At 44.7% G+C, this 15,358-nt stretch overlaps 1 pseudogene; it reads left to right on the forward strand.

Moving 5' to 3' along the window:
* The first annotated feature begins 14,259 nt into the window (after positions 1–14,259).
* Positions 14,260–14,999, forward strand: LOC104668430 (annotated as a pseudogene).
* Positions 15,000–15,358: the final 359 nt, after the last annotated feature.

Genomic DNA, 15,358 nt, shown 5'->3' on the forward strand with positions numbered 1-15,358 from the left:
AATGAGAGAAAGCGGGGTATGTGGGGGCAGCAGGCAGGGTGATGAACCAAAAAGCTGTGAAGATAGCTTGGTTCTGAACAGAAAGCCACAGGGGTGTGCCTGGCATCCAAACAGGACATGACCTGATTTTTTTTTTAGAGACCAGAGTAGGGTCTAAGAGTGATTGCTTGTTTGATGTGGGTCTGGAGAGAGGAACGAGAGAAACTGCAGCCACAGGAATCATAATCCCAGAGGTCAGAGTCTTGAAAGGCCTGTGCACTAAAGGAGGGGGACTCGTTTAGGGCTTCATCCAAGGCCAAGTGACTGGAGCACCTTATAGCTTATGAATGACCTCAAATGTGTATCTTTAGGCTGGACATTCCCTCACACTGCAATAAGATGTAAGTGCGCATTTGAGTCAACCTGACTACTGAATGAAAGAGATACTACAGTACCGAAGGGGAAAGGAATGGGGCAGACTGGGTCTCGGAACTGAAACATGGCAGAGGAGTCCCCTTTTGGATGATAGCAACAGGGAGTTCCCTCAAATCCAGCCAGTAACCTGATTTGTCACAGCTGGACCGTTGGGTCTCTCATTTCTTTTTCATTGTCTCAATCCTGTAAATGGCTTATCATCTTTGAAAGGAGACGATTTGGTTTCTCATTCCTTGATTGGTTGCAGAATATCTATCAGCATACACAATCCAGCAGGACAATTATGGTGAAAAAGTGTGACCCAGTGTTCTTACTTTCATGAAACGTCTCTTGTTGACGGGTAAAGGATATGAAATAAGCAAACCAGGGATGGCAAATCTGTGGGTTTCCCAGGGCCTAAACTTGACCTCAGAATCCTTCTCAACACAGTGCATCAGGCAGCCATTAGGAACTGTTACGAGCTTGCCCAAGATACAAACCTATTTTGGCATACCTGGACTCAGCCCTGATGTCTTGCTATAATTAATGCACCTTTCCTATCCACTTCTCCCAAGCCCAGTGTAAAGGGTGTCAGATAGGAAATTATGCCCAGCTTCAGCCCTGCATATTCAAATTAAGCCCTGGATAGGTAACAATTGCCTATTTAGGGAACTGTTCTCATATTTCTGAGTTTATAACTGATTTATGACCTATAAATAGTCACATCAACCTCATTGCTGAATAATTTACATACTGAGGTCGTGCTCTTTGAATGAACCTGACACCCATTCGTGTTAAACCAACCAGCCGTGTGCATTCAAGCTAGAACACATGGAGAACTACACCCCAAAGCAGTGGGAATGGAGAAGCAAAAGGCCTAGATTTTATTCTCCCTTTTTAAGTCCAGCCAATTACTTTCCTTTTAGCCCCATTTTCTTTCTCTCTAAAACAGGATTTTATTTCCTCGTAAGTGGCAATGGTAGGAGAACAATTTAAATAATAAATGGCCTGGGCACGGTGGGTCATGCCTATAATCCCAACACTTTGAGAGGCCGAGGTGGGTGGATCAACTGAGACTAGGAGTTCAAGACCAACCTGGCCAACATGGCGAAACCCCATCTCTACTAAAAATACAAAATATTAACTGGGCATGGTGGAGCATGCCTGTAATCCCAGCTACTCGGGAGGCTGAGGCAGGAGAGTCATTTGAACCCAGGAGTCAGACATTGCAGTGAGTCGAGATTGCACCACTGCATTCCAACCTGGGTGGCAGAGAGTGATTCTGTCTCAAAAAATTTTAAAAAAATAAAATTTTTAAAAATGTCTTCAAGGTTCTCAGAACTCAAAAACTTAAGACAAAAAGCATCATTTCTGTAGCTGTATCCTTCTTTGATGAAAGCCTTATTATCCTAGTGCTAAATAGAGGTTGATAATTTGTGTTTTACACTTCATTATGCAAAAAAAACCCAAATCTTTTCAGCACTGTAATGTTGATGAGATGAGGTGGGAGGGATACAGTCCACATTGTTCCTGCCTGTAAAATGGACTTGTCATACCATTCATTTCCCTCTCTTTGCTTACAGAGAACTGATGAGATAGAAGTTGCAGATGACCAAGTTTACTGAGAACGGGCTCTGTGAGTGAAAGAAAGAGGAATGGATTAAATTTAAAATGACACTACTTCAACCATCTCAGCATCAGTGTTGGTGGACAAAACTAGAGGTAATAGTAGGTTGGGCACTTGGGGCTAAGAATTGTATTGGTGGATATGGAGATGACACAGAGAAGAAGGGACCTGAAACATTATGGTCTAACCTAGTGACAGTCAGAATTTAAACACAAGAAGCATATTCCAATAGCCACTTGGGGAGTTTTGAGTCCCTGAAGGTACAGGTATTATGAGTTTCAGAGCCACAAACACTTCATTTTAATACTAGTTCCTCAATTAGCATAAGCATAAACTTATTATTTTTCCAAGTACATTGAGTTGTCACTGTTCATCTAATAGAAAAGAAAAACTCATTCCAATTCCAATCTGGATGAATATTATATTTCCTTTGATAAACATCAGTGGGTTGATGGGAACGGATTCATTCCAAGTGGAAATGCTCAAACCTAAGCTTTGTGACTAACTGTGCCTAAAGACAGCTCATTTCATACTGGAGTGTCCTCGCCTCAGCAGCTCAGGCAAAACCAAAAAGATCACAGAGCAAAACCAATGGAGAGTATGACAACATTAACACAGAAATTTTATGTTCACGTGTTACTGGAACCTAATTCAATTTACGAAAATGTTGTTTTAAAGAAACATGTTTTGTCCTGAGTAATTGTGAATAACCAGAGAAATCAAACAAATAAAATGTGACAGTAGCCAATACAAGTGGGCCCCGTTTCCAATTTTTAAAAATGAACTCTTGAAATGAGGGTGGGCTGGGCTTGGTGGCTCACACCTGCAATCCCAGCACTTTTGGAGGCCGAGGCAGGCGGATCACCTGAGATCGGGAGTTCAAGACCAACCTGATCAACACGGAGAAGCCTCATCTCTACTAGAAAATACAAAATTAGCCAGGCGTGGTGGCACATGCCTGTCGTCCCAGCTACTCAGGAAGCTGAGGCAGGAGAATCACTTGAACCTGGGAGGCAGAGGTTGTGGTGAGCCGAGATCGTGCCATTCACTCCAGCCTGGGCAACATGCAAAACTCTGTCTCAAAAAACAAAACAGAAAGAAAGAAAGAAAGAGAGAAAGAGAGAAAGAGAGAGAGAGAGAGAAAGAAAGAAAGAAAGAGGAAGGAAGGAAGGAAGGAAGGAAGGAAGGAAGGAAGGAAGGAAGGAAGGAAGGAAGGAAGGGGTGTTCAGATATAATATTTTCCGTTAAAGTTTTTATTTTTTATTTTACCAAACGTATAATTTCAGGGAAATTGTATCTTCATTGCTGGTTGGATTTCATGGAAATAGCTCCCAAAGCTATAAATTTAAGTTTCTCTGTTTTCTCAGGTGCATTTAGCTTTTTGACACATCAGGGTGTCTTAAATTTCTGTGCTCTGGGAATCCAGGTCCCAGTTCTGCTATTAGCTAGTTGTGCACTTGAAAAAGTCACTGACTTAACAGGCTTCCATTTTTTCATCTTAAAATACCTGTATCTTGTCACACTAGGATAGTTGGTGGATTTAAAGTAGGGATCCCTAACGTTTTCCTAACAAGTATTTTTTTCTCATGAAGGCTTATTGTTAATTATTAACGATAAAAATAACAACTGCCATTTACTAAGCATTCTGGGCCAGATGTTTTGTACATATTTAAAATTTTATAGATAAGAAAACTGAGGCACCGAGGGGTTAAGTAAATTGCCTAAGGTCACATAAATAGTACATGGCAAAACTGGGATGCCTGCCCACAGCTACTTAGATTCAGCTTCTGCTTTCTCATGGGAATTCCCATGAGCCACAGGGAAGGAAGTGTGGGGCAGCACTGCGTTGAGATGAACCAGGCAAGGCCTTAAGGAGGATGGATGGATCCTGAGACAAAGGTCTCCGAAGAAGAGCAACTCATTTTCTCTTTGGCAAAAAAAGAAGTCAGTCTTCATCCTACATAACAAGATGCGTGGTATGATGGAAAATGTGGGGTTTGGAGTTAGAAAGGCCTGGGTTAGAATCTTCACTAAGTTTGATCAGGCTCGGTGGCTCATGCCTATAATCCCAGCACTTTGGGAGGCCGAGGCAGTCAGATTACTTCAGGTCAGGAGTTTGAGACCAGCCTGGCCAACATGGTGAAACCCCACTCTACTAAAAATACAAAAAAAAGTAGCTGGGCGTGGTGGCGGACGCCTGTAATCCCGGCTACTTGGGAGGCTGAGGTGGGGTAATTGCTTGAACACGGGAGGTGGAGGTTGCAGTGAGCCAAGATCATGCCAGTGCACTCCAGCCTGGGCAACAGAGCGAGACTCCATCTCAAAAAAAAAAAGAATCACCGGGCGCGGTGGCTCAAGCCTGTAATCACAGCACTTTGGGAGGCCGAGATGGGCGGATCACGAGGTCAGGAGATCGAGACCATCCTGGCTAACACGGTGAAACCCCGTCTCTACTAAAAAAATACAAAAAAACTAGCCGGGCGAGGTGGTGGGCGCCTGTAGTCCCAGCTACTCGGGAGGCTGAGGCAGGAGAATGGCGTAAACCCGGGAGGCGGAGCTTGCAGTGAGCTGAGATCCGGCCACTGCACTCCAGCCTGGGCGACAGAGCGAGACTCCGTCTCAAAAAAAAAAAAGAATCTTCACTAAGTTACTACTTAGTTGAGGGGCCTTGGACAGGTGACTTATCCACTCTTAGCCTCACATGTCTTATCAAGGAAATAGGATGGGATAGGATATGAAATGAGAATAGGATAATAATATTGGCAGAGCTGTTTCAGTGGGTAAAAATAATCTGTGCAAAGTGTCTTGAAGGCACATGGAGGCATACAGTACATGGCAGGCAAAATATCAAATCCTTCTGTAAGTGCTTTCCTAAAGTATGTTGTTAATAGGCATTAGGCAATAAAAAGAGAAAGGATGAAAGAAGTTTTAAGGGCGGGGACAGTTTGGCAGTCAAGTAAATCTGGGAGATGCTGTTAAGCAAAATTAAACTTCTTTACTGCAGGACTTCTCAGAGCCTTTAAATTGCAAAGATGCAATAGGAATCTCCAAGAGGAAGCTTTTTATCAATTTATTTTGAGTCTCAATTTATTCTGGCCCATTTTAATCGTGTCTCTTACAGGACTGGTGTTTCTGGGGACGCGTGTCAGGAAGCACTGATCTGGTGACTCTTGGAAGAAAAAGCTGGCTTACTCAGGTCCAGTCATCATGGTGCATTTACTGTTTTGTAGTACCTCTAGAACTGTCTCTCTTTTCTATCTATTTCTCCCAAAAATAGGATTTCTCCTTTTTACAAATGTCATAGAAGGAAGCTCTAAAGAGTGATTACCAGCATCCATACGAGTAATTTCCAGCATCCATACAAGTGAAAAGTTCAGCTCCCAACAGGAGCAGACAACGTTCGCAAAGCAAACCAAGGAAGACCCATGGGGCCAAGGCATTAAGTGGTTTCTCAGGGTGGTGGAACGTGGCTGCTTCCCTGCTTCTCCCAAAGTTTTAAATGTGCAGGTAACTCCCCCGACCACCAGAAGGCACCAACATGGGAAAAACAGACTGGCCCAGTGAGTCAGAAATCAGCCCATCCAGGTGACCCCGCTTAGGCTCCTGTTCATGCACTTGTCAAAGGCCAGCCCAGCCCAAGGAGGGGGAAAGAATTAGACAGAGGATCAGCTTTTTATTTTCATGTACAAAGCACTTGCCCTCGGGTTATAAATGTTATTGCATTTGTGTAGCACTTTACTGCTGCCCTCAGCTTGCAAGCATCACAGGATCCCAGTGGCAGTACTTTCCTAACCCTTGATCAATAGCTTATTTCTATCGCCTTCAGTCCCAGCTGCCAATCCATTCTGTATAATGTGGGAGGCAGACTTCGCTGCTCTCCAGCTGTACATGCTATGAATGTAAACGGTGCAAGCAACATATGTATTATATGTATGTGTGTGTGTGCACTGAATGGGGGGCATGAGACTTTTGAACAAGGAATAACAAAAATGGGACCCTTGTTCTGGGAGACTCCCATAAAGCTGGGCGTTTCCTTTCTAGTTTCTCTCTCCTTTTCTCTCTTTCCCTCTCTCTGAAACGATGTGCTTGGTATTCTGTCACGTGGCAGGAGAAATTCTCTCAAGTTTCTGTGTTTTTATTTGATACATATTTGGGGGAGCAGGTGAAAAGTGAATGGAAAGATCTAAATTCCAAGAAAGAAAGGGTCATGTCCGTCTTATTTGTCACCCCTGTATTCCCAGCACCTACACTGAGCATAGCACAAAACAGGTGCTCGGGAAGTATTTGTTGACTAAATGAATGAATTCAGGAATGGGAGGATAGGAAGGCCCCAGAAAAATCCTCTGGAGCTGCCTGAGCAAAGAGGCAAAGGCCTTGTGTGGCTGGCTGCAAGGGGGACCACAAAAGGTTTAATGGGCCTCTACTTTATTTATTTTATTTTTATTATTTTTATTTTTTGAGATGGAGTCTTGCTCTGTCTCCAGGCTGGAGTGCAGTGGCATGATCTCGGCTCACTGCAACCTCCACCCCCTGGTTTCAAGTGATTCTCCTGCCTCAGCCTCCTGAGTAGTTGAGATTACAGGCACCCACCACCACACCCAGCTAATTTTTGTATTTTTAGTAGAGACAGGGTTTCACCACATTGGCCAGGATGATCTCGATCTCCCGACCTCATGATCCAACTGCCTCGGCCTCCCAAAGTGCTGGGATTACAGGTGTGAGACCCTGCTTCTGGCTGGGATTCTACTTTATTTAAGGCTCACTCTAGGCACCTTGGGAACCACAGAGAAATGAGATCATAAGCATAACCAGATACTACTGTTCCAGTTTTCCAGGGAGCAGAGTCAGCCAAGAAACTGCTTAGGGGACAAATTCCTCATCTCACCTTCTTTCTCTCACCTCTGAAACTAGTTTTAAGACAAACCCACTGTAGGAGACACTTTGAAGGATGAAGGAGGACCCCAAAGCTCCGTGACATTCTCCAGCTCCAGGAAATCTCGCGGTAAGGCAGCCAGGACTGCCCTTGTCTGAACCTACATCCTTGAGGCTCAGGCAAACCTCTCCTTCCATGGCAGAGGGATGTTTAGGTGACATTCTTCTCCCTGCCACTCAGCATCTTTTAAACAATCCTCCTCCACCTTGGGAGAATATGCATGAACTCACTGCAGTCTAGGACGACGGAAGCTGAAAATTGTCTTTCTCCCTCGGAATAGAATTGGTCACAAGGGGAAAAACACACCTCCCCTGAAAAATAAGAATCTGGGGCCAGGCACGGTGGCTCATGCCTGTAATCCCAGCACTTTGGGAGGCTAAGGCGGGCAGATCACCTGAGGTCAGGAGTTCAGGACTAGCCTAGCTAACATGGTGAAACCCCGTTTCTACTAAAAATACAAAACTTAGCCAGGCGTGGTGGCACACACCTGTAATCCCAGCTACTCAGGAGACTGAGGCAGGAGAATCGCTTGAACTCAGGAGGCAGAGGTTGCAGTGAGCAGAGCAGGACTTGTCTCCAAAAAAAAAAAAAGAATCTGGGATGACTGCAGGTTCTTTCCAGCAAAGTTCTTTTGCTTGCCATGGTAGAAATCCGTGTCAAGTGGAATTAGTGAAGAAGGGACCTCGTTGGAAGGATATCAGGGTATGTTGCAGGGCAGGGGCAGTGGGCCCAGAAGGACCGGGTGCCAAACCCTGGAAGATGGACTCCCCAGGAATCCTTGGAAGCAGCGACACCCCACGTTTGGCTGCTGCCAGCTGCACTTGAGTTTCCTCGGCTTGCTCACCCCAGCCTCAGGGGCCTATGGCGGGAGGGGAGGAGGTTGGCACAGCCCCTTGGCTCTGCAGCACACCGCCTGTAGTGCACCATGAATTAATATTTTTAATAAATCCTGTAATTATCTTGTGAACAGAACATTTTTGTTGCACTATGTTTTTCGGTGTTAAAAGCATTAATTTGTTCGATATAAACATAAAAAATATACCAACTTTTTTGTAACCTTGTTTCTTTATTTTCTTCATGGAAAGTGGGCTCTAAGGCCCCAACTAAGAGGTGCGCTTGGCTTTGTGTAGCCACCCCAAGTGGCCAGCCAGACTGCGGCCAGCTCTCAGACCCGGGTTGGAATGTCTAGGAGAGACGTTCAACCGGCATACTTAACTGTTAGACCTCAAGATCCCTTTTCCATGCAAGGGACAAGGAGTCGTTATGGGCTGGACAGACATCCACAATGTGTCTAAATGCGTCTACAAAATTATCCTCTTCCTGGGCTCACCCTGTGCAGAATCTCAGATACTACAGGTCTCCAACCAGCTGAGCAGAGGACTCCCAGGACTGTGGAATCTCAGGGGAGCTCACCTGGCAGCTCAACTTTCCTAAGTGTGTACGACTCTGCTTCCTCCCAATTCTTGTCTCTCTAGTACATCGCTATCTTCTCTTGATCCTGAAATTTTTTTGTTTGTAATGTTCTGTTTTATCATATGTTTTGCGTTCCCTCAAACCCTTTGTGGCAGGACAAAAGACCAAAAAGTTGAATAAATATCGGGTTTGTACTTAATGTCATCAAATCAACATACATCTTGTAGGCGTCTCAGGAGCCTAGCCAACCTCCAAGAGGGCTTGGTCCAAGTCAGAATTAATTTGTCCTTCTTCCTTCCCTCCCTCCCTTCCTTCTTCCCTCCCTCTCTCCCTCCCTCCCTCCTTTCTTCCCTCCTCCCCTCCCTTGCTATCTTTCTCTTTGCTTCCTTTTTTTTGTTTTCTTTTTTTTTTGAGATGGAGTCTCGCTCGGTCGCCCAGGCTGGAGTGCAGTGGCCGGATCTCGGCTCACTGCAAGCTCCGCCTCCCGGGTTTAAGTCATTCTCCTGCCTCAGCCTCCCGAGCAGCAGGGACTACAGGTGCCCGCCACCTCGCCCGGCTAGTTTTTTGTATTTTTTAGTAGAGACGGGGTTTCACCGTGTTAGCCAGGATGGTCTTGATCTCCTGACCTCGTGATCCGCCTGTCTCAGCCTCCCAAGTGCTGGGATTACAGGCTTGAGCCACCGTGCCTGGCCCCTTTTTTTTGTTTTCTATGAGTAACTTTTTTTGTAGAAGCAATACAAATATCTTTAAAAACACTTCTTAAACACTGAAGTATGACCAAAAAAATAAAAACAATTCAAATTCCCACTACATCCCCCCTAAGAGATAATTACTGTTAATATTTTGGTCTACAACTTTCCAGATAATTTTCAATCAAATTAGCCTCACTGTGAAAATAACCCTACTGTAACGCTGACTTATATCCTATTTTTTAACTTGGCAGCATGTATGAAAATGCACATTATTGCATTTTCTTCTGGAAACATTTTATTTTCTAAACTGGAATCAACTTTGTTTTTCTGATATATATAATATTTAACCAATACAGAGAAGTAGAGTCCCTCATAATCCCACTTCCTAAAAATAATCACTATTAATTTTTAAAATCCTTCAAGTTTTTATGTATGTGTAAACATACATTTATATAGACAGAACCCTAACACATCGTTGGATAGTGTTTGGTAAACCTCTTTTTCCTTCTTAACACTAGATCATGAGTATCTTCCCACATCAATACATCATGTGGCCGAGCACAGTGGCTCATGCCTGTAATCCCAGCAGGTGGGCGGATCACCTGAGGTCAGGAGTTTGAGACTAGCCTGCCCAACATGGTGAAACCCCGTCTCAACTAAAACTACAAAAATTAGCTGGGCATGGTGGCATGCACCTGTAATCCCAGCTACCCAGGAGGCTGAGGCAGGAGAATTACTGGAACCCAGGAGGCGGAGGCTGCAGTGAGCCGAAAAGAATGCACCATCCTTCTTGATGGCTACATTGAATTCTATTCCATTGAATAAATGGACCATAATTTATTTAACCAATCACTTCTTGTTGGAAACATATTCTAATTTTTCAATTTTTACCTATTATAAGGAATTATTATTTTTTCAATTTTTCACTATTATAAGGAATACTATGCTCCTTATAATGATGTAAGCATCATTGTGTATGCTTCTTGGTCACATATCTGATTACTCCTTTAGAAAAAAATTCCTAGAAGAAGAGTTGCTGAGAAAAAAAGGATACATCTTTTAAAATTTAATCATATTAATGAATAGTCCTCCAGAAAATGGCACCAATTTACATTTCACCAATATGTGTAAGATAAACTGATTTTCCACACCATCTCCAACATTGGCCATTATCACTCTTTTTTATCTTTGCTAGTAAGATGGCTGAAAATGAGATTTCATTTTGGTTTCAATCTGTAAGTCTTTGATTATCAGTGAGGTTGAAGCATGCTTTTACATCTTTATTTGTCCAATTTGGTTTATGAATTACCTAATTACCTATTCATGTGTTTTGCCTATTTTATTTTATAAAAGCATTCTTCTTTTCTTATTGATTGGTAAAAGTCCTTTTTATATCAAGGCTATTAACCTTGACATCTATGTTGAAATTGTTTTTTCTCACTTAGTTCATTGTATCTTTTGCCATAGAAAGTTTTCATTTTTATATGTTTGGTGGGTTTTCTTTTGAAATGCGGTCTCATTCTGTCACCCAGGCTAGAGTTCAGTGGCATAATCTCAGCTCACTGGAACCTCTGGCTCCCCGGTTCAAGCTATTCTCCTGCCTCAGCTTCCGGAGTAGTTGGGACTACAGGTGTGTGCCACCACGCCCGGCTAATTTTTGTATTTTTAGTAGAGACAGGGTTCCATGATGCTAGCCAGGCTGGTCTCAAACTCCTGACTTCAAGTGATCCACCCCCCTCAGCCTCCTAAAGTGTATTTTTATGTATTTGTACCAGCCTGAGCAAACAAAAAGCCAAGTAACAGCCTTAAACCATACAATATTAGCTGTTTAATTAACCTGAAATTCAGAAGTAAGAGGTCACAGGATTGGTCTGGTGGTTCAGAGATGACATCAGTCTCTGTATGTCCTTCAGATTTGCCATTTAGTGTATGTTGACAGTGCCTCCCCTCAGTGAGACAAAATGCCTGCTACACCTTTAAATATCACATCCTCGTACTCTGATTAGGAAGGACAAGGATTTTAAAAAAGGAGAATAAGGACAAGGAATTTTTTGCCGTCTCACAGATCTGCTCTTTTCATCGGAGAGGAAATTCTCTCCCAGAAGGTCCCAGTAGATTTTTACTTACGTCTTACTGGTAACCAGTAATGTGTGCTGAAATAAACCTGCCAATCACTTCCTCTATGACTTGTGGCTTAACACCACATTACCAAAAGACCTCCCTATCCCCAAATTCTCTCTTTTTTTTTTTTTGAGACCGAGTCTCGGTATGTCACCAGGCTGGAGTGCAGTGGCACAATCTCGGCTCACTGCAACCTCCGCCTCCTGGGTTCAAGCGATTCTCTTGCCTCAGCTTCCCAAGTAGCTGGGACTATAGGCACGTGCCACAACGTCCAGCTAGTTTTTGTATTTTTAGTAGAGATGAGGGGTTTCACCATGTTGGCCAGGATGGTCTCGATCTCTTGACCTCGTGATCCACCTGCCTTGGCCTCCCAAAGTGCTGGGATTACAGGCATCAGCCACCATGCCCGGTCCCCACATTCTTTTAAAATGCAATCCACTACTATGTCCTAGAACTTTTGAGTTTTTATTTGTTTTATTTCCAAATCCTTAAACTATCTGGAATTTATTTAGGAGTATAGTATGAGATAACTTTGCTTTTTTTCCAAAGGATATCCAATGTACGGACAACTTTTATTAAATAATCAATATTTTCCCCATCAAGTTGAAATACCATCTTCATTATTTACCAAATTCTCCTAAATTCGTGGGTCTAGCTCCATGGATCTGTCTTTTCTTGCTCCAGTACCACAATGTTTTTCTTCACTACAGTTTCATAGCAGGTAGCACAAGTTATTCTTTCTTCGTTATTTTCTTGGCTATTCTTTGTTTGTTTATTCTTCTAGATAAACATTAGGATTAGTTTAACTAGTCCCCTCCATCCACCAATGAATTTTTTTTTAGCATTTTGATTTGACTTACATTAAACTTATAGATTAACTTTAGAAGACTTCACATCTTTACCAATATTTAGTCTTTCCTCCCAGGATCTTGGACTGTGCCTCTCCACTTTTCATCTTCTTTTATGCCCTTCAGCAAAGTTTATCATGTCTTCATAAATATCTTGCACATTTTTGTTAAGCTTATTTATATGTATTTTATTTTTTATGCTGATTGTAAATGGGATATCTTATACCAATAGGAAAACTCAGAAAGGATCATTTGTTCATTTCTTAAATATATTCTATTTGGCTGGGTGAAGTGGCTGACCCCTGTATTCCCAGCACTTTGGGAGGCAGGGGCAGGAGGATCACCTGAGGTCAGGAGTTCGACACCAGCCTAGCCAACATGGCAAAATCGGGTCTCTACTAAAAATACAAAAATTAGCCAGGTGTGGTGGCAGGTGCCTGTAATCCCAACTACTTGGGAGGCTGAGGCAGGAGAATCACTTGAACCCAGGAGGCTGAGGTTGCAGTGAGCTGAGATCATGCCACTGCGCTCTAGCCTGGGTGACAGAGCAAGACTCCATCTCAAATATATATATATTCTATTTGGCTATGATTATTTGAAAGTATTCCTTGATTTAATTTGCTAATATTTATTTGTCATTTATTTCCAAGAAAGGTAAGGATGAAATATTTTTATCCTTTGAAGAACTTTTATAATAATGTTTGCAAAGTTTATAAATGAATCAGGGAACTTTCAGTCTTTTTTTTTGAGAGCGGAGTCTCGCTGTGTCGCCCAGGCTGGAGTGCAGTGGCGCGATCTCGGCTCACTGCAAGCTCTGCCTCCCGGGTTCCCGCCATTCTCCCACCTCAGCCTCCGAGTAGCTGGGACTACAGGCACCCGCCACCTCGCCCGGCTAGTTTTTTGTACTTTTAGTAGAGACGGGGTTTCACCGTGTTAGCCAGGAGGGTCTCGATCTCCTGACCTTGTGATTCACCCGCCTCGGCCTCCCAAAGTGCTGGGATTACAGGCTTGAGCCACCGTGCCTGGCCGGAACTTTCAGTCTTAAAATTGCTCTAGAAATGTATCATTCAACAAATACAGTAGCCACCAGCCATGTGTGGCAAATGAGCACTTGAAATGTGGCTACAGTGGCCCACTGCTGTAATCCTAGCACTTTGGGAGGCTGAGGTGAGTGGGAGTGGATCCCTTGAGTCTGGGAGTTTGAAACCAGCCTGGGCAACAAGGTGAAACCCTGTCTCTACTAAAAATACAAAAAATTAGCTGAGCATGGTGATGTGTGCCTCTAGTCACAGCCACCCATGAAGCTGAGATGCCAGAATCATCTGAGCCTAGAAGATCCAGGCCACAGTGAGCTGTGATTACGCCACTGCACTCCAACCTGGGCGACAGAGTGAGACCCTGTATAAAAAAGAAGAAGAAGGAGAAGGAGAAATGTTGCTACTGCCAGTGAAGAACTAAATTTATTTTTATTATTATTTTGAGACAGGGTCTCACTCTTGCCCAGGCTGGAGTGCAATGTTGCATTCATTGCTCACTGCAGCCTCCAGCTCGTGAGCTCAAGTGATCCTCCCACCTCAGCCTCCTGAGTTGCTGGGATTATAAAGCACACACGATCATGCCTGGCTAATTTTTCTTTTTTCTTTCTGTAGGGATGGGGTCTTGCTGTGTTGCTCAGGCTGGTCTTGACCCTGGCCTCAAGTTATCCTCCCACCTTGGCCTTTCAAAGTGCTAAGATTACAGGCATGAGCCACTCTCCCTAGGCAATGTTATTTATCTTTGATATTTAAAATTAAAAACTGATGTTTGACTTAGTTACTGGAAAACTTTTAAGCATTTTGGAACAATGTAGGTATGTGAATCTGCTTTTCAACTGTAGATTTACTTTATAAAATCTAAATCTTCAGAGATAAGTATTTCTGATGAAAACTTAGTGTCTGAACTGAGATATGCTGTAAGTGTAAAATACAGAAGAGTCGGAGCCACCTGGGCACGGGCCGCCGGGGATGTCCACCCCCTCCTCCTGTCCTGGATGGTTAGGTCCCACCTGGACCTCCTCCCACCCGCTTCACCGTCCCCTCCGGTGCACCTGCCTTCTGAAGAGGAGGCTCCTGCTCCGATGGGGGCCTCACTTATTGCAGACTTAGAGCAGCTGCACCTGCCCCTGTCCCTATCCCCACCACAGGCCCCAGCGGAGGGACCTTCGGTCCAGCCTGGGCCGGATCCCCTCAGGGCCATGGAAAAAGACCTGCCGCCTCCCCCAGCAGAGCTTGTTGAGAGAGAGGTGTCCACAGACATCCGTGGCTTCTGCCATAAGACTGTGTACCCCCAAGAGCTGGCTGTGGATGCCATGAAGAGGCAGTACCATGCCCAGTACTTCACGTGCCGTACTTGCCGCCGCCAGCTGGCCAGGCAGAGCTTCTACCAGAAGGATGCGCGACCCCTCTGCGAACCCTGCTACCAGGACACGCTGCAGAAGTGCAGCAAGTGTGGCGAGGTGGTCCGGGAGCACATCATCAGGGCCCCGGGCCAGGCCTTCCACCCCTCCTGCTTCACGTGTGTGACCTGCGCCCGGTGCATCGGGGACAAAAGCTTTGCCCCGGGCAGCCAGAACGAGGTGTACTACCTGAACAACTTCTACAGGAAATTTGCCCCCATCTGCAGCATCTGTGAGAATCTCATCATTCCTCAGGATGGGAAAGATGTCTTCAAAATCGAGTGCACTGGAAGAAATTTCCATGAAAATTGCTACAGGTATGAGGACTGCAGCATCCTCCTGTCTATCTAGCCCACGAACCAAGGCTGCTACCCCCTCAACAACCGTCTCTTCTGCAAGGCATGCCACCTGAAGCAGAGCGCTGCGGGGTGCTGCTTAGAGTGCCCACCGGTGTCAGGCAGTGAGCGGACCACTAGCCCCGGCTGGGGCCCTTCCCTGACTCGGTTTCCCTTCCTGACCTGCTCTTGCACACTTTCCTTCTGAGCCTCCACGGGGACCAGCCTGCAAGTTGGCGCAGCCTGTCTAGGACACAGCGGGGCTGAGCGCCCTCAGAACTTCACTCCTCCTCTACCCTCTGGGCACGAGAAGGTTCCTGGACCATGAGTGTCACCCCCAGATTTCCTTGCTGGTCCTACCCCACTTCCAGGGAAAAGCTGGGGGGATTCTGCGGGGGACACTTGGACCCCTAGCACTGACTGTAGCTGTTTGGTCGGGGTGCTGAAACCAGCATGGCTTTGCACGGTTGAGCTGTTTGAGTAAAAGCTCCAAAGTCCCTTAAAAAGTGCTTTTTAGCCTGAACGCAGTGGCTCACACCTGTAATCCCAGCACTTTGGGAGG

The sequence above is a fragment of the Rhinopithecus roxellana genome, chromosome 15 (assembly GCF_007565055.1).
Source record: "Rhinopithecus roxellana isolate Shanxi Qingling chromosome 15, ASM756505v1, whole genome shotgun sequence".
Taxonomy (NCBI): Eukaryota; Metazoa; Chordata; class Mammalia; order Primates; family Cercopithecidae; genus Rhinopithecus; species Rhinopithecus roxellana.